This window comes from Odontomachus brunneus, unplaced genomic scaffold (genome assembly GCF_010583005.1).
Source record: "Odontomachus brunneus isolate Ranch 3 - 2012 unplaced genomic scaffold, Obru_v1 Obru_scaffold_103, whole genome shotgun sequence".
Classification (NCBI taxonomy): domain Eukaryota; kingdom Metazoa; phylum Arthropoda; class Insecta; order Hymenoptera; family Formicidae; genus Odontomachus; species Odontomachus brunneus.
In genome coordinates, this window is record NW_022639553.1 from 1,071,871 (window position 1) to 1,090,558 (window position 18,688).

Genomic DNA, 18,688 nt, shown 5'->3' on the forward strand with positions numbered 1-18,688 from the left:
ATATATATATATATATATATATATATATATATATATATATATATATATATATATATATATATATTCAATTGTTACGACAAACTCAATAATAGTCTTTGACGTGATAGTAAGCACATCAGATGATGTCGTAGGCTCTATTTCTGGCTATTTAAAATTTATTATAACATAAGTGAAAATATATTACGATATTCTACAAATGCAATTATTGTGGCGACTATCAGTGGAAGTAAAATACAAAAGGTGATATAGGATGATTACATTAGTTTTTATTGTATCTAAAGAAGGAATATACGTTTACAGCTTCCATTCTTGATATCTGATTGCAATTTAGTTTGTAGAATCCATTCTTGATATTCTTCATACCTTTCATTTATTCTTGCATCGAATGACTTCCTATTCTCGATTTTTAACTAAACATTTTCTCTATTGCTAAATACGAAAATTATTTTCTGCTTAGACCTGGTAAAGCTTGCAGCTGCATATCGAGGGCAGTTACAGTTCCGATCCATACAGACGCAGCACCGGAAGATCCGGTTCGGGCAGAGCAGAGGTAGATGTCTCGAAGGTAAATTTGCCGATTTTCTTCGTACTTCTCCTTTAACTAACTCTTTATAGTTAAAAGCTGAAATATGAATATCCGGATAAAAATTTTATTTGAAAATATTAAGAACAAACATAATGAGAATTATATCAAAAACAAATAATGAAAATTATACGATCGTAAAGCAATAACATACTCTATCTCCATTCTCTTGTTCATTAAATCAAACACTTAAACCTAATCAACAAAATTATATTTTTTGTTCCAGATTTGAAAACAGAATGTGGCCGGCTTTGAATTGGCGATGATTCAAGTTAGTGCAAGAAATAGGCCTAAAAATGAAAGGTGATGGTACAAAGATTTTTATGGTGGTAGACATTTATTAAAATCGTCAGAATCAATGCAATTTACTTTGATTATAGTTTTGTTATACGTTTTTACACACACAAACACACACACACACACATACACACATATATATATATATATATATATATATATATATATGTATATATGTATGTATGTATGTGTCGTATAAAATATATTACTCAAAACAACTAGGGAATCAATTCTTTAAATGTATGCTTTATTAAATATTTAAAATATCGAATGCTTTTTCACCTCAAATATCTACTTTTAATATTTGTAAGCAAATCATTTATACCGATTAAATTATGTAGATGACCTAATTATTCTTTATACAATTCGAACTTTAAATATATTCAACGAAATTTTTCTTTATTGTGATTTCCTAATTATTTTGAGTAATGTATGAAGCACATTGGGATTACACTACCATACATACATAGAATCCGCGAATACTTCTCTCACATTGATAGATTTCGCGATTCTCTCGGTCAATCATTTTTTTTTAATTTCTCACTCCATCAATTGTTTTGGATTTCTCACGAAATGATTCAGACATGTTAATTCCTGGTAGTTTTAATTTCAAATTTTTTATCTTTTACATAATGTTTCACGCAAAGTGTGTCGAATGAAAAAGTATATAAACCGAAATTGAAAAATTAAAATCTTTGCGTACGTTCACAATAATATTTTTTGAATAGATAGAAATTAAAGTACTTAAAACTACATCTTGCTCGCGTGTACAAAGCGGCAAATTTTGTAATAGTCATATTCCAGTTTTCAATTTCGTATACTTCCGTACGTGTTCGCGATTACAGTTTTAGAAGAATACACATTTTATTTAAATTCGTGGAAATATTCTGAAAGTGAACTTCGCAAAAGTATTGCGGAGTAGTCTTCGCAAAAGTGTTGCGGAGCGATCTTCGCAAAAATATTGCGGAGCAATCTTCGTATAAATGTTGCGGAACAATCTTCACAAAAATGTTGCAGAGCAGTTTTCGCATAAATATTGCGAAGTGTTGTGCGTGAGAATCTCACGCTACTTCTCCTATATATTACGATAACGCATTTCGCGATCGAATCGATTGGTATTCATCGTTTATTGCGTTTATATCAATTGCTAATTTTAATTTTGCGGGTTATCAGTATCATTTACACGCGATTTGCGCCACAAATTTTGAAATAACATAATTCGTTACGAGTCATTTCATTAATTAAATTATTGCTTCATTCGATATGTATATGTACAGAAATTTACGATTATATCTTACTCGCGTATACACAGCGGCAAATTCTGCGATCGTCATGTTCTAGTTTTCGTATACTTCCGTACGTGTTCGCGATCTTAAGGAAATACGCATTTCATTTAATGAAATTCGTGGAAATATTCTAAGAGTCTGAATTTCACCAAAATATTGCGGAGCAATCTTCGTAAAAATATTGCGGAACAATTTTCGCAAGAATATTGCGAAATCCTTTGCGTAAGAATATTACACTTCTTGTATCGCGTTAACGTATTTCGCGATCGAATCGATCGATGTTTATTTCTCGTCTGCCTCGCATATTCCGCATATTTGCTTCAATCGCGAATTTTTTAATTGCGCGGGTTCTCTTTATCAGTATTTATTATACGCGTTTCTCGCCGCGTGTGTTGTGAAATGGTGTTATAAACCGCCACGAATATAATTTCAGTAAAATTATTGCTACCATTGAGGTGTATAAATGCACCATTTATTTAAAAAATAGTAATCTTCGCGGGACAAAAATTTTGTTTTTTTTTATAAGTTCAGCGATCAGTGAAACAATATGTCTTATTTTCTTTTCGCGTTTTTATCAAAAGCACGGCGATATTGGATTGCGATTTTTCACAGGCATTTCGCACGTGTGCCTCGGAGTGCTGGACTTTAACGTGCTTCTCGATAAATCGTAAATCGCGGGTAAAATAATCGTGCTCGCGAGTGTAATGAAGTGAGTGAATGCAGTCGACGTGGGATGCCGGTTGAACGCTTCTGGATGCTGGACGGATGCGGTTCAGGATGCAGTTGCGGCTTTCGTCAGTGGACCTGGTTGGACGTCGATGGAAATGTACGCATAATAGTGAGCGTAAAATTTTAAAGTTCATAAAGCCTCTTCTTACGTAGTGCATGTGTCGACGTAAATTGCATTGATTTTTGGCGAAAAATAAGACAGTTATGCGTTATTTCGTGAAACTGCGTATATTTGGAAATATACTTTTTATTATTTATATTAAAAGCATACTTTTGCTATTTATATACTATTTTACTACTTTACTATTTATATACAATTTAAGTATGTTTTTATTATTTATATTGGAAATATATTTTTAATTCTATGCTCGCGCGAGTTTATCAGTGACAAACAACGTGTCAGTATACGCATGCGCGTAAAACACGCGAAATTTTTGCGATATCACTAGTCAATTATCGTGATTTAGGCATTTTCACATTCTCGACTAATTAAAGTGTTAAAGTATTATACAATATTTTGGCGCACCCCGTACATCGTGGCCACACATGTTGACGTACATATACTAGTCCTGTTGGCAACGTAAATTTGTTTGTTTTAACGCAACTGAGGGCAGGCATGACGTCACGCGTTATATAGGTTTATAGAACAGGACACTCCAGCTCAAACGTTTCATGCCCTTTAAACGCATGCGTCGTTTTTTACAGTCGTTTAACGAACTTATGGAGAATAAAAGTTTAAGGAAGAGAAGAATGTATTCTCAAGATAACAATTTCTCTCGGAAACAAGAGATTTCTGACGTACATTATTATGAAAAAAGTCGTAACAAAGGGGAAGGAGGAAGAGCGAGTAAGAAAACTTGTGTAATCTCTCAAATAAGTTGTGTGCAATATGCTCAAATTATCGTCAGCTTTGTCGAAACAAATTGAAAGCGATTCTAGCATTTTTTATCAGTTTCGTGTTGGAACCGTCCACGCGATAAAATATTTACTGGTATCTATTTCTGAGTTATAATCACGTGTTTTCCCATTAGAACCCGACTTCTGAGAAGATCGAAACTCACAACATTTTTCCGAAAATCCAGCGAGAACCATCTCTAAATTCCTTCACGTTTACTCAACGAACTTTCGGTAAACTGCCGCGTCATCCTTCGCATTGTATCGACCCGAAGTCGAAAGAGGTAGAAGGGGCAGGAAAGGGAGAGAGAGAGAAAGAGAGAGAGAGAGACAGAGAGAGGGAGAGAGAGAGAGAGAGAGAGAGTGTGTGTGTGTGTGTATGTATAGGATAGGGATCAAGAGAGTAGAAAGGTGGAGAAGAAAGAGCTTGGCGAGACAATCCCGGGAGGAAGGCGTCGATATCGCATGTAAATAATGTCGCGACAGGTGTACGTGTCGAATTCTTCGTCGTCGTCGTCGTCGTCGTCGTCGCCACCGGTCGGCAGGATCCCAACCGCGTCGATCCGGACCTGGGGTAACTCCGGGGGTAAATGGGAATGTACGTCGAAAGGTCGGCCGCTGGCGAGGGTAGGGGAGGCGACTGGCGGCGGCGGCACGGGCTCTACGGAGGCAAGGATGGTATAGTAGTACCTGCTCCACGCACGGTCGGTCGGTCGGTCGGTCGGTCTCCTCGGTTGAAAAGGGGCGGTTGGGTGAGTTTGCGTTGGCGCGCAGTCCGCCAGTTCCTCGCGAGCCGCGAGCCGTGTCGCACTGTGTCAGGTGCGAACGCGCAGAGCTCTTGGCACCTTCCGCACCTGTCGCACCTGAGAGACGACTCACGCTGGAAGGGGACCGCGTCCTGCTCGTGCCCTTGTCGCGTTGCGCGCTCGTTACAACCCTTCGGGCCCTCGCAGCGCAGCGCAGCGCCGCGTCACGTCGCGCGTCACACGTCGCTCGGTGAACGCGCGCACGAGACCGTTCTTCGTGACGCGCTCGTTCGATCGAGGCCGAAAACGCGGAGGACACCAGCAATTTTCATTCATGATCAGTGGGAAACGGCCGCGCATTCGGCCATGTGTCAGTGCGTGGTGATCAGAGCGAAATCGCGCATTCAGGACTCCTAATTCTCGCGTGAAAATCGTGAAGTTTGTGCACGCGTCTGTGTTATCTCGACGCGGTCTGTTCACGAAAAAATGATCGATGACGATCTCTGTGACAGTAACTCGTGGCGTTCTCAGTAGTCTCTCGTGAGGGAATCGAGAGTGTGTGGAGGAGCCGAGTGAATTTTGCACGGAATCGCCGACACTTTCATGCGCTTCCTAATATCGGAGCAATTGGCAGCCCGAGGAGAGATTCAGGTAAATTCGCGCGATTGCGTGCACGCATGTGCCCTCCTCTCGAACGTCTTCTTTCATTGAACCGTCTATATCGTCGAAAATATTGCTAACGTCGCAGACAAGATATTGTTGTTAACGATCGGATTAATGTCTCGGGAAATGTCTCGTGAGAAATATGCACAGACCGAGGCAAAATTTTCCGAAGGACGCCGACAGGTCCTATCTGTACACTTTCCGCGCTTCACTGTGAGGACTCATTATCGCGGTTGCTTTTCGCGTTCCCCGATAAATTAATTATCCCAAAAATACTCTCGCCCAGACGATGCAAAGGTGTCCGTAGATAAGTGTGCAGAAAACGGAAGAAAGTTCTCTCGCTGCACTCTTAGACCAATCGACCCGTAACGATCCCGCCTAGCTATTCTCGTCGTTCTGAAAATTCACGTCTCGGGAATTTCTGCGCACGCCTGATCATCGGGACGAGCAAAATTCGTGGGCAAAAGCACGCTGTCCTTCGACCATCACCCCTCTCCAGCGATCCTCGCGCTGCAGTCTCGGTGCAACGCGGGTACCGCTCCCGTCGGCTGTCGGATCGGCGATTCGCGACGGTCTCTTTGTTCGCGCGACAGTGAACCGAAATCGAGTTTCGAGGTTTAACCGCGAGTGCCGCCGTGGCCGACGTTGTTGCCACTGAATTTGGAGGGAATAAAAACGAAATGATCGAACGCAGCGGAAATGCAACGCGTCTACGGTCACGATGCAACCAAGTGTATCAGCCGACTGTTAAGCAGTTCGAACTGCTGTGAATTACGGCACGAGAAATCGTGAGTACTAGGGACCTTGAGCTCTATATCGTTTCTTCGTTTATTTTTGATGAATAAATGAAATCGGGATTTTATGTTTTCTCGCACGTAGCTCCTTCGAAATACGATCGCGGGGAAACCTCATATAAAAACTTAACACATACACACATACTAGTACAAATTTTTTGTAATATATACGCTGCACACGGGAAAAATATTTTAGTAAAAATTACGGTAAAATTTTTATAATTTCAGATTATACGAAATCATGAACGAGATTATTATATATTTAACAAATATATTATTAATTATATATATTATATTAATATAATATAATAAATATATCATTTTTAAACAAATATATAATTATAAATAAAGATATAAATATGTAATTATGAACAAATATATAAACAATTAAACGTTATTAATTAAATTATGCACTTTTGTTTTTTTACTACAAAATTATTATATCGTTAAATTTATTATTTTTATAGTAATTTGTATTATAATTTTCGATACGGTCTAGCTTTACAAGAAATATAAAAATAAATATTTCTTCAACAATATTAATTTCTGCTATAATGTCTCCTCCATGCAGTTATATATATAATTTGCACCGTTACAAAAAAATGTCATGACACTAAAACGTTAAATGTTAAATTCACCAAAACATGAGTACCATTACGAAAAAGTAGATTTCGCCATGAAAACGTGACTTCAGTCACGAAAACGCGACTGAGGTTACAACAAAAACGTGGATACAGTTCCAAAAATTTTACACGAGAGTTTCGTGATGCGTTTCGCACGCAGAGAGACAAAGCTTCGAAAATACAATGGGACAAAGCTTCGGAAATACAATGGAAAAAGAATACCTCTTTCTTTATTAACGGTGTTAAATAGAAACGGGCAGTGCCCTGTCGTTGATCCGAAGGATCGACATAAAAACAACATTGCCGACGCGCGGGTAAGGTCACGTTGATGAAAATTAATAGATGTCAGAGACACATAGGGTTTAATCTTGCCGCAAATGGTCGCAAGAACTCGTTGGATCGTTGTCCCAAATAGCAGATAATAAAGGATCGTTCGTAGGATCCCGATTAGATAGACCGATGTAGTACGTAAACTTTGCAGCAACTTCAAATATATTAAATCACAAAATTCCCTTATGACTGATCAGATCGCACACTCACATTTATTACATAGAATGACGAAATAGAAACATGAAAAGTACACAAAAACTATGATCAAAATTTATCGCGAACAATACATCATGCTAAATGTAATAAAAATCTAAGCGCAACTTTCAGTAAATCTGTTGCTGCGTCAATACAACAAAAAAGTTTACATTATTGATGTAAATTTAATAATTAATTCAATGCAGTATATTCACTTGATAAGTGAATATACTGATTGTAATTAAAGGAAGTGCAAAGTTTCCATCATCGATTGTCTCACGTCGTGAAAATCATGAAAGTCTATCTGGGGGGAGATTTTCTCGTAGAAACAGATGGTGCGCGCGCGCCGATCGGTCGACTCGCGGTTCAATTTATTTTTAGCGATGTCGTACTTCTGTAAATGTATCGAAGCACGCCTTCTCTTCATTGACCAGGTGACGAGGCGGGATTGAAAAGATTCGTCTGAAATCAGAGCGGTTAAATTCGCGCACGATCGGATCTATTCTTGGTCGTCCATTCTTGTCGTACCGGCTCGTTCGGCGGCCCAGAGCGCAGGCATTCTGCACTTTTTTAAAGCGCGTCTTATCGTCCCCGTGCTGTTTTTTAGAGTACTCCCTGTGAACGTATATATATATATATATATATATATATATATATATATATATATATGATCAACGAAAGCCGTTACTGTGATCTGCGAGCACAGAAAATAGGAGCAATCAGATGAACATCAGCTATAGGGAACGTACAGTTCTACTCTAAGGGAGGATTTACACAGCTTGGCAGAGGAAAGCAAAAGCAGAAAGGCAAAAGCCAATCAGAACCTGTATTGGTAGAAAAGCAGAAGCTATCGACTACCACCTGACCACCAGTGCGAGTTCTGATTGGCTTCTATTTTTCTGTGCTTTCTACTTTTCTACCAAGTTTTCTCCCTAATAATCAAAAGATCAGTCTTTCGTGGGGCAGAAGTGAAATTTTCAAAGTCATCTTTTCCTGAAATTATCTTCTAATATCAATTTATAATAATTACTGTGATATTAAATATATACACAGAGAGAAGACGTTGTAGTAGAAATTGCAACGGAATTTTGTAATCTTAGACTTTACAGAAATTATCAGTGAAATTATTATATATTTATTGAAAAATGTTATGCGCATTTGATCTTTTGCAAAATTATTGTAATTATTTGAGTGTTTTTTTTCTATATTCTTATGTTCTTAAAAATATTCTGTATATTTTATATATTTAGTAGCTAAATTTACTATTTCTATGATAATTTACACTGCGCCGTCAATGTCAGTACAATATAATCCAACTTTACAAAAGAAACATTGTAAAATGAAGTGAATAATCTTGATGCGATTTTTGCTACAATACTTCTTCCGTGTACTGTTAAACAGTTGCCTGTAATTTCGGTTTAGCTATACGCATGACACTGTTAACGCTTCGCGCTTTAATTCCTTCATTAACATAGAACATTTCTAAATTCTGCGATCGATCGTTCGCTCGACGTAGCGATCTCCGGGTTCGTTCTCAAGTTTCTTCATCTCAAAAAATTAGAACTATATATGTAAGCGCGTGAACATTTGACTCACGTTAGATTAAAATCACCTGCAATCGCGGATAAACGTTATATGTTCAAAACTTTGTCCGGGATTGTATAACCGATGCGGCGTGCCGATGCCTTCTCAACCGCGAGACTTTACCAGAAACCGCACCGCGGTTCAAATGCTACCGAATCGAAGTTCGGAAGATCGTTGGAAAATAGGTGAAACTCGTTTATCCCCTCACGCTACATCGTTTAACTCTACGAGATTAAATCCGATTTTAAATTGGATCGCGGCATTTTTGCTGTCACTCCAAATTCGGGAAACAATCGTTCAGACATGCCATATCGTAGTGTAACTGCGTTACCTGCGTGGCAGAAGCTAATTACTTAATAAATTATCGTTTCAGAAGTATTATTAGAGGTACAGCTGTGAGAGAATATGTTGTAGTTATTGTGTTAAAATTCCAAATTCATCTTTGTTATTTTTATTCGTAAAAACACTATTTTTAACACTAATAAACTTAATTTTATTGTACGTGTACGTCAAGGCGTGCATAAAGTTTGCTACCTAAGAAAATCCGACGTTGTTCGGGTTACTGTAAAGTGTCAAGGAGATGAAGGAAGAGGAAGTGGATGGGGTGTCCAAGTTTTATGTAGCCTATATTTTCCACAAGGTTCTACAGAGTAACTATGAAAAATTTTGTTGGGTTAAACGGTTCAGGATATATAGGAAACATAGACAGACAGACATACAATCTGTTTTATATATATAGGTAATTACATCACCGCATTATATATATATGACGATATGTCACGTCATTTAACTGCGCATACGATTAGTGATTATAAGAAGACTTGAATCGGGAACGATGATTAATCAGCCGTGAAGTCAAGGCTCTTCTATGTGCACATTGGACCGGAGCATTTCAATCCACGACGCAGAAGTAACTCTAGCCAATGTCGCGTCAGTAACGAACAGCAGCGAGCTCCTCTTAAAGTTTCACCGTGAATTCCACGAGTGTCCCGATCACTTTAAATTAAGACGCGTGACCAGACGAGGCGTGAAGCGCGTGCATGCGCGTCAGATCGCAGGTGTTATCGTATCGCGAGAATCGAACGCGTCAGAAACAACCATGAATGATAAGCAGTGTATACAGTTGTTGTAAAGAATATATACGACTTAGCGAAATATTGCGTTTTTGGTTGCGCGCAATTACCTTGCTGCAGCTTATATTTGATACGATCTTTCGGCTCCACACACATACACGCAGCATACAGATAGAAAAATATTTTACTAAGAAAGGCGATTAGTCGTTTCACTCCTGCTAAGTAATGATTAATTTTAACAAAGAATATTTTCTTGATAATACACTGAGAAAGAAATACTTGAACATTTATTTGTGCACGGAAAAAAAGGTTTGATTGAATTAATCAAATATCTGGTCGAATATGAACGATCCAATTCTGATTGAAGTAACCCGAATTCTATTTAAGTCAACCAAATATTTTGTTAACTTAAACAGAATTCGGGTTACTTCAATCCGAATTTCTGGATCGTTCATATTCGATCAGATATTTGATTAATTCAACCAAACCTTTTTTTCCGTGTGGGATATAAAGTCTATTCGCAGAAATAGACTTTATATCCTATAAATGTATTTTCAAATATTGTATTTTGGCGTCTGAAGATATACTCATCACGAATTTGAGAAAAGTTCATGTACTCAAAAAAAGAATGCATTTTCTTCACAAGAATATTATAAAACTTCATCACAGAAAAAGTGGGTTCGACTTTATTGTCGTAAGCATACACTGAGAAAGTATCTGAAAATTTATTTGTAGGATATAAAGTTTACTTCCGCAAAATAATTACTTACTATTTATGTAGATAATTATTTACATAAATAATTATTATTTTACAGAAATAAAATAATCCCACAAATTAATGTTCAAGTATTTTTTTAATATGTGAAATTTTTGTTTTAATTTCATATATTCTTGATTGTTAATTTACTAAAATTCAGAATGTACTTCGAATAAACTTGATGTTTACACGGGAAAAAGTTTGTTTATATAAATCAACTTCTGTCGAAATGTAGATGATTCGGGCGTTTTCAATTTGGGAATTTCTGAGTCATTCGTATTTTGCACCAGAAATTGACTTATCCAATCAAACGTTTCCTTTTCCATATATGATAAAAACTCATAATAATGACCCGCGAATATATATAAACTTACAAAATTCCTGAAACACGTAACATTTACTCGAATGCAATATGTATTTTCCTGCGCGTGAACTCTTTCCCGATCTCTTCTCTGGCTCTTTCCCTTCTATCCACTTCTTTCAGACACGTCAAAGTTTGTGTTGACGCTAGCTTGAGGCGTGAGCTCGTGCAAAGTTCAAGGAGAAGAGGGATAAGGTCTGCATATAAACTAGTTAACGGCGAAGACCCACGAAACGTTGAAATTAGAATATACTTCGCGACACGTGTACAAAAATTAATTCGGAGCATTACATTCCACCGAACAGACCGTTGTCCTGCTCCGTACTTTATGCCATTGTCATTTGTTAAATAACGAATGGAGCTGCACATAATAAAAATAAAGCGGACGTTAATGCGGCGAAACGGCTTGAACGCAAAGTGCTCGTCGATTTTCCCGAATTAAACGGAAAATACAGAGAACCGCACTCCCTCTTCCGACTGCTCGTCCAAGAGCGCAATCCGATATTCCTAAACGGCCGAACATTAGCACATGAAAGCTTCTCCAGAATCTCTGAGCGAGATTCGATTCTGCGATACTGCCGTCTGTCATCCAGGTGTAGCTATGAGCGGCAGCTTGCTCCATTTCGTGCTCTATTTCGTGCTTCGTTCGTTCCTTCATTCGTTCTTCTATGCCCGTCCAGCTGTCGTCTGTACCCAGTCGATTTGACCAGGCCAAATATCGCGGTGTCTCATCGAAAATTTACCTTACCTGAAAACGGTCCTGGGATACATTGAATAGAGCGCACTTGGTATTCTTCAACAGCTGGCGGTGCATCGTTACGTGCATTATGACGGCTCCGCCAGGAGCATCCGGAAAAGCCGTTGCGGGTACTTCCAAGTGAGAAGAATGACAGACGGAAACGGCGGGGGTGAATGGGGGAGAACGCAAGGGGTGGCGGTGAGTGACGAGCGAGAATGGCCAAGAAAGAGACGTGGAATAAAGGAAACCCCGACCTGGATCCCGTATCCCTGTTATATATTCCTGTTCCCGCACGACCTGACCTTGCACGACGCAAAGATTTCGGTGTGTTGGAGTACCGGCGAAGAGTCGCGTGAGAAACTCGGCCATGGCGACGCGCAAATTGTCGTAATCAAGACTCGACGAGATTGGGCGTAACTTCGTGTAGGAAGTTTCGCCGCGAACCCGAATGGGAACGAATAAAGTTAACAAACTGCGCACGATTAATCGCTCAGCTTCGATTGCCATCAATGTCTTCTATTTATTGGTTCGCGTTTGCAATGACGGAGATTAGCTTGGAGATCGACCGAGAAAAGTACACTTTTCCTTTTCCCTCGTATCTGAAAAATGATTTTCATAGTTTTCTTCTGACAAAATCGCGACTGCTCGTCGTCAATAGTAAGTTGTGGTTTTTCTTCTTTCGAAGGGATTGAGAGTGACGATGCATAAAATATGATATCGATAATTACGAAACACAAAAGAAGAACGAGCGAACTGTAATAACAAAAAGGGGAATAATAGAATTGGCGATGTTTGGATATGGATAATGTATTAACGAGAAGCTAATGAAGCGGCGGCGAAACTGGAACGCGACGCCACGCTTGTCCGTGCCGTGGCTGCACTAAAAGTTATAACGAAAATTAACTAGACAGGCCGAAATTACCGAACGCTTCGCCGCGGCAAAAACTCCATCGCGGTTTGCCGCTGAATTAAAAGTCTGCCGAGCATCCCTGTGATCATTCATTATGGCACAAATAAGCATGACAAAGAATGATGGGCTCTTAACGAGATTTACGACAGATTCCCTCGAAATGACATCGTAATGTGTCTTGATGTTTGATAGATAACGGAATCAAATCAGATTAAGTCTGTCCTTAAGAGGAGACAAATTTGCGTTCTTAGTCTTCGGAGAGGACTCATGCGAAATTTTCAGCGAATTGATACACACGTTAAACACGTTTCTTATAAGATTCGACCAGAAAAAGATCATTCAATATGTAGTACAACTTGACACAAAAATATCGTTAATCTTTTTCTAGAGAAAGTCTAAACAAAAGCATGCCATGAGAATTAAGGGGATGTTTTGATATAATCGTAAAAAATAGAAGGTTTTTATAAATTTTTTTTGAAGAAATATGCATAAAGATATTTTTTAATATAGAGAGTTTTGATTATTACCTAAAAATTATATAAACAAAAAGCTTTTAAACTTATTTTATTAAAAAAATATTAACTCTGTTCGATAATAGATTGAAGGTTAAAACGGATTTTAGAGAACGAAGGAAATGTTCTGGTTTAGACAGCTGAGAAAATTGGAAGATTTTATACATTTTTTTTCAAAGGAATCAATAAACATATCAATATAGGATTTTGGCCATACTATGTATCATTAATTTAAGTATAAAGGAATTATTTTTTTTATTAAAAAAATAAATTTTATCGTTCAGGCTTTTTGTGTTGGGCGCGGTGATGCTTTTAATTAGTGAACAATATTATAACTTATATAATAATTTGAAACAAATGGGACAAGAAAATTTAAAAACTATTAAGTTTGCTGAAAGATGAAATAGTATAGTCAAAACTATATATTCACGATTTTATCCCTTTCTTTCAAAAAAGTTTGTAAAACTTTCTACTCTTCACTTATCTTACTGAAATTGTACCAATATTCTAAAATGTACCTCTTCATTTTTTTATATGTTTTTAACACAAAATAAGATACAATCCGAAAATTGTTTATATTTCTCATTGCTTATTTATTTCTCACTTTTTATCGTTAGATGTCGGTCATATTCAATCATAATAAAGAAGTTGATGAGATACGATTTCGGCAACTCTCTCCTAAACCATAACTTGCTCTTAAAGCGCGAATTTATGTTGCAATTTTAAACAGAATCGTAAGTCTCTTAACTTGTTCTCGTAAAATTATCAGAACTTATGAGTAGATTTACAAGTCTATGTAATATCATATGTCGTACAATTACTCGTAAATATCTACTATTTCATATAATTTACAATATTTACAAGTGATTGTACATGATATTGCATAGACTTATAAATCTACTCATAAGTTCTGACGAATTTTACGAGAACAAGTTACGAGACTTACGATTTTGCTTAGAATTGCAGCATATTCTGCGACTCCCGTAAAATTTCCGTAGTCGAGAGCTAATTCTCGATTGCGCAGCATCTCGTAACACGTTACACGTACGGTTCGTTTATTAGCACAGTCCGCGGGTCCTTCGATCGCATCTAGTGTTGCCTTGACATCGGCGAGTTGCGTCAGCGCGATGAGTAACATTTCGTGACTATATCGGCTCGATTATCATCTCGATGTTATTCTCAGTCGCGACGACAACTAGGAGCATGTGATGACTCGATAATGGACATCTCGGATTGTCTCCAAGACGCGAGAATCATCTTCGAAGACGAAAAATCACGTGCGCGCGTGCGTGATGAAACGTATCGACAGACACTCTTTCTCAATCGTGCCGTTGAATTTTTTTAGCGGGATGAGAGCGCGAATAGGTTCGAAAATAAATCAGTAATTTGGCAAATTTATTTTATACGCATATAAAATTCCTTTTGTTTTAGGAATTATGCACTGAGAAAAAATATTCGATAAGAAATTAACAAACGGATATTTCCGATCAAAATACCGATGAATTTTCGTATCCGATTAGGAAACATCCGATGAGAAATATCGGTTCACAATTTTTTTATCGGTTTATCTGATAAAATGCCATTATGATTGAAAGTATTCAATTAAATTTAATCGGATATCTTGATCGGATATAAAAATTAATCGGTATTTTGTTCGGAAATATCCGTTTATTAATTTTTTTGTCGGATAATTTCTCTCAGTGTGCCTTTGTTTCACTTCTGTTGCTGTATGCTTTAATTGCGCATGAGAATTTTCTGATAACGTCATTTGTTTTCGATATTTCAGTTAATAAACATATTATTTGCATATTACATATAGAACTGCAAATGGAGTTCTCGCGAGATTCTCCGAATGTAAATTCGATATCAGTTAACATTATGTATTGCGAATGGGAACGCATTGTTGTAGTTGTGTGGTTCTCGCTGACGTTTGTAACAAATACGCGTGTGTATGAATATTCGGAAAGATTCCGTCGTGATTTATATACATCGGCAGAGAGAGAGGCAGAGGCAGAGAGAGAAGAGAGAAGCAGCGAATTAATTGAGGATTTAAGTCACAGTTTACTCTTTGAGTTACATATTTTAATTCTCGATGAAGTTTTTTCAGATTTCGCATATAAAAAATTTCGAATATGATACCAGAAAGTTAAAATTCGAAGTGACGGGTTTAATATGGCGACTATAGTTTTCAAAATTAACAATCTCGTTTTTAGCATTATCTAAAAATAACATTTTTTCGATATGAAAAAAAGGTATTTAATAAAAAATTTGTAACATATCAATATTTTAATAGTTTATTGTAAAATAAAATTTAAAAAAATTTTGAAAAAAATGTGAAATGCTATTAATTATCCTCAATAAATCAATGTTTCAATGTGTCAATTTCTAATAGTTAACCCTGAAATGATTTTTGTCTGAAAAAGCTCCTCTTAATTTCATTTGCTTGTAATAATTTGACAATAAAACGTTCAATTATTTTTTTCTTATTTTTTGTTCCTTATATTTGTAAAAGAGAGAGAGTGTGTATAGCAATAATGTAATCGATTATATCTGCCGATGTATCAGTTAAAATCGCGGAAAATGAAGGAGCTAATGTCCCATTATGATTCAGAGAGTTATAATGGAGGAGAGCACATAGTGTGTGTGTATGTGTGTGTGTGTGTGAACCGTGAAGGAAGGTACGGGAGGAGCGCGCTCCGTGCGAATTCGCGCGCGCACGCTCGCATGCTCGGCGCCGTTACACACACGCGTTAGTGCCAAGACGACGACGGTAAGGGCCGCGCGGTAAATCTGCCGTGTTGCGGATTGCGCCGCGCGTCAGACCTCCCTTATCTGCTCGCCAAATAAATTGCCGCTCCACGGCACCGACCCCGTCCCTGTCCCGCGCGGCGCGTCGGATTCGAGGGTGGAAACTCGCGAAACGCGATTACAATGGATAATACGTTCCGCCTCACATCCCGCGGGCCAACAGAATGCAGGCGGCTACGTGCGGGATCGCGTGCACGAGCGAACGCGACTAAGCCGGTCGGTCGTCCTCTCCTCTCCTCGGATGGCTTTCGTTTCCTGATCAAGCAAGCGCGCGCGCTCTCCCTATGACCTCTACGCGAACGCGAGCATGTCGAACACTGACCGCACTGTATCCACCCCTCGGGGGTGATCGTTCCTCCGCCATCGCGACCAGTCGTTGCGATGATGTGTCGACTTCCGGATGTCTTCTTTTCTATGCGCGTGCATCTCACGACTCGTTCCCGTTTGTTGTTCCCGCTGATCGTGATAGAGAGCGCGGGATGTTGCACAAGTCAAAGATGCAACCAGGTGAACGCACGCCTACGGCTTCGGTGTGTACGGAAATATATTCTAGGAGACCGGGATAACGCGAAGAGAGTAACAGTTGAAGCGCTCTCCAGCGCACACGTTTCGCAAACTTCATTCTTCATTCACGAGAAACGTGTCATATCTGTTTAATGCTAAAAGCGCAGGTATTGTTGCGGTAATGTGCTACTGCTCCAACTTAGAGCACGTGTGCTGCAATAATTCACGTGTGAACGCACGTCTGCCCAATATACAGCTCGAAAATTGATGACTGCTGATAGTCTTCTCGATCCACGCAACGCGAAAGTCTGAGAGAAAGGCGTTTGAACAATTAGAGGAATACACTTTTGACCCGTTCTCGCACGCGAAGATCAACTGCCGCGGACTAACCGTAATATTTCAATACACGGGTAACTCGAGAAAATTCATAAATTTATTACCTTAGGGTCCATTCTATCACGAAATTTTTCGCTTCCCATACATTTAATATGGTATCTTATTATTTTCGTTTTCTATTTCGCGATCTGCTTATGTACGCAAAAAAATATTCTATTATTAAGAAAAATGACCAGTTACTTTCCTTCTTTTAAGTAAATCTTCAACAAAGATAATCGTTTTCTTGATGATAGTCTCAAGATATACATTTTCGGAAAATTCGTTATCATGTGCTCGAAAGGATTTATTTTCTTTACAGAAGAATACCGTAAAATATTATGAAAGGAAAAGTCGATTTGGCTCTATATAGTAAGAAAAATCATGTTAAATTGAGATGGAAATTCTATAATACGTTCTACACGTTTAAAGCAGTCATAACGAGACACTTTGAAAAATTTACAATACATTTGAAAGTATTCTGTCGTTCAACAAACCTAGAGAAAATTATGAATTTTAGTATTATGCAGTGATATCTTGCTTTTATCGTCTAGGAGTGACATATTGCTTTACTATGCCACCTTGTTGAAGCAGTCACGAGCCATTATGCCAAATAAAAATTCTGGCTGCGTAAGATTTCTAGCACAGGAATTCTTATTCTTTCTCGAGAGTCGAGCTTATGTCGGCGTATTGCGGCCTCTTAACAGACGTTTATTTGAATTCTCAAGAGTTGCGCAGATAACGACGTTTACAGACGAAGAAGTCGTCTGATCTGATCGCGTTTACCCAATTGTCCGTCTACCTCCGAAAACTGCCGATTTTTATAGTACCGACCGACAATATATTCTGGAAATTAGAGATTTTTTTCTTTATTTAGCACATTTCCCAATAATTATGTCTCCGTGCGCTGTAAAAATCAAATTTAAGGTAGTTGGATCATGACACGAGTGTTTCGTGAGAATTTGATAAAGCCTACACTAATCACGTAATGAAATGTCATCTAACTGTTTGTGCAATTAGAAGAAGATTAACCATTCGAAAGCTGAGATATTTACAACTGAAATTGACTTTAGCTTTTTATACAGCTAGCGTACTATATTTTTTATCTCTAGTTTTAATATCTTTTAAACTATATGCGAAAGTTTAATGAGGAACTATTATGATATTAAGAACTAATATATAGACATTTACACAAATTTCAAAATTATTGGCCATTTATTTTCAAAATATAGCCGTAGAAAGTCCATATAATTTATAGTAAATACATGTACATATACACATATTTAAATACTTGTATACTCCTTTTTATCATGTATAAGTCTCTATTAGATAAACTAATGCATAAATGAAATACTAAATATAAAAATTAAAATTAAAAATTTTTTTTATATTTGTAATATCGCGTATGTATATTTACTTCAATTTCGCATTAAATTGACAGTGATACTTAGATAATTAAATAGATGTAAAGAAACGCAATTTTGTTTGATAAATAGTAAATTCATTCATTATTTATTCTCCTCAGTGTATCACTGAAAATATGACATCTACCACGATACAACTACCTTAAAATTAGTATTAAAAAATGAAATTCTACTTCTTTCTGAGTCATGACTGTATCACGCAGGGACGTTCGTGAATTTTACCGTTAATAACAATAAAAAAACAGTGAGTGTGTGACTTGGTTTCAACGCGATACGACAAGACAGAATCGTATATATGATTACGTCGCTTAAATTGTCCCAACTCCACTGGTTCATAGTAATTTCATAAAGAGTCTCCGCTCGCTGCAACCGCTGATGAATCGGTACGACAGACTGATGAATAACCGTAATTGCCGTCCAGAATGAAAGCTTAGTCGCAGCTGCGACTTTATTTCGGTGCTTTAAAACACCATACACACGACTTTATTAGCGCATTGTGGCGAA

At 37.7% G+C, this 18,688-nt stretch overlaps 1 protein-coding gene and 1 long non-coding RNA gene across 2 annotated transcripts in view; one reads left to right on the forward strand and one right to left on the reverse strand.

The window, feature by feature from the left end:
• The window catches only part of LOC116848993, a 205,250-nt gene that overhangs the window by 46,553 nt on the left and 140,009 nt on the right, over positions 1-18,688 (forward strand). The window lies entirely within an intron of this gene.
• LOC116849003 lies at positions 572-4,068 on the reverse strand. Its single transcript, XR_004379050.1, has 3 exons — positions 3,957-4,068; positions 738-873; positions 572-622 (listed from the first exon to the last, which is right to left on the reverse strand). It is a non-coding gene; the product is annotated as an uncharacterized LOC116849003 (long non-coding RNA).